The 2,113-nt window shown below is 43.2% G+C and overlaps 1 pseudogene; it reads left to right on the forward strand.

Moving 5' to 3' along the window:
- The first annotated feature begins 635 nt into the window (after nt 1-635).
- Nucleotides 636-1,419, forward strand: LOC118898175 (annotated as a pseudogene).
- The last annotated feature ends 694 nt before the right edge of the window (nt 1,420-2,113 follow it).

Here is a 2,113-nt window from a genome sequence, read left to right on the forward strand (position 1 = left end):
TTATGTTATGTATATTTTACCACAAAAAAACCAAGAAAAATGGCAAATGATGTCATATATTAAAAAAGAAAAGAATAGGGAAAGGCAGAGGAATAAGAAGGAGGAGGGGGAGGAAGCTGTCCTAGCCCTAATGCCTTGAGACCCTCACAGGAGAGGCCACATGTAGGTGCTCTGGTTGACGGACCTGGCTGATCCTGACGTCCAAGAATCCCTGCAGGAGCCAGACATGTGAGTGAGTCTGTCTTTGATCCTCCAGAGCAGCCTAACCTCCAGCTGATTACCTCTGAGTGACCTCAAGCAATGTCACTTGGAACTGAGGAATTACCCAGCTGAGCCCTGCCCTGCTCCTCAGAATCACAGACATGATAAATCAGTTGGCGTTTTAAGCTGCCAGGTTTCTGGGTAATTACACACATGTAATTCTTTAATTACATGAGAATCTTTGTGGGTAGGACTCAGTCCTCAGGAGTTTTTAAAACTGCCCAGTACTTTCCAATATGAAGTCAAGGTTGAGAACCACTGAAATGGAGGAATGCGGCATGGAGAAATCTTTAAAATTTCCATCCAGCTCTAAAAATTTTATACCTTAGCTATTTTATCAGTGCACTGGAAGAAGGTGGTCCTCTTTTCATGCCATGGACCTTGGTCCCAAGAAGCATCTGAAGAGTGTAGCAGCTCCAAAGCATTGGATGGTGGATAAACTGGTCAGTGTGTTTGCTCCTTGCCCATCTACAAGTCCCCACAAGCTGAGAAAATGTCTCCTTCTCATCATTTTCCTAAGGAACAGGTTTAAGTATGCCCTAACAGGAGATGAAGTAAAGATCTGCATGCAGCAGTTCATTAAGATTGATGGCAAGGTCCAAAATGATATAACCTACTCTGCTGAATTTATGAATGTCACCAGCATTGACAAGACTGAGAGAATTTCCATCTGATCTATGACACCAAGGGTGGCTTAGCTGTTCATCGTATTACACTTAAGGCCAAGTACAAGTTGTGCAAAGGGAGAAAAACCTCTGTGGGCACAAAAGGAATCCCTCATCTGGTTACCCATAATGCTTGCACAATCTGCTACCCTGATTCCCTCATCAAAGTGAACAACACCATTCAGATTGGTTTGGAAAGTGGCAAACCACCAACTTCTTCAAGTTTGACACTGGTACCCTGTGTCTGGTGACCAGAGGTGCTAACCTGGGAAGAACTGGTATGATCACCAACAGAGAGAGACACACTGGTTCTTTTGATGTGGTTCCTGTGAAAGATGCCAATGGCAACAACTTTGCCACCTGGCTCCCCAACATTTTTGTTATTGGCAAAGGCAACAAAATATGGATTTCTCTTCCCCAAGGAGAAGATATCCACCTCATCATTGCTGAAGAGAGAGACAAGAGACTGGTGGCCCAGTGGGTGGGTGGGTGAGCAGTGGGTGAAATGATCTCTAAGTGACATGATTGGAAAAGTCTTTGTACTTAAGTAAAGATAATATGGCATGAATATTGAGTGAATAAATATTGTATAACCTGATACCCCCAAATGTTATCATTCCTTTAATAAATATTTATCACACGCTATGTTCCAGGCATTCTGCTTGACACCACAGATTCCAAGAGTAGTTCAGTATTCTAGATAGTGGGGGGCAATGAGGGGAATCAAAAAGAAATACAGACAGTATTCAGTCTCAAATCAAGGGAGGAAATGGAGTGGTCAGTTCTCCTTGGAGGGGGGGAAAGAGATTCAAAGAGGACATAACTTGAGCCAAGTCTTCAAGGATGATTTGCTACTTAATGAAGGTAAGGTACAGGTAGTCGAGGGTAGAGGAAGGACATCTCCAGTTGCCCAGCGCCCTGGTGTCTGACATTTACAGTAAAATTATTGATGTAATTAAGTGGGGACCTCTGTTTTGATTAATTCTATGACATCAGTGAACGACTTTCCTAAAAGGGCTTGTCTTATGAAGGAAGAAATGGTTCACAGGCAGTGTGATAGTACAACTAGTAATAACGGCTACTAGTTATGAGGCGCTACCGTGAGCCAGCACTGTGCTAAGCACACAATGTTCATGAGTTCAGTGACTTCTGATCTCACAAGCAAACTGCCTCAGAATATTCAGGGA

Source organism: Balaenoptera musculus, chromosome 7 (genome assembly GCF_009873245.2).
Source record: "Balaenoptera musculus isolate JJ_BM4_2016_0621 chromosome 7, mBalMus1.pri.v3, whole genome shotgun sequence".
Classification (NCBI taxonomy): domain Eukaryota; kingdom Metazoa; phylum Chordata; class Mammalia; order Artiodactyla; family Balaenopteridae; genus Balaenoptera; species Balaenoptera musculus.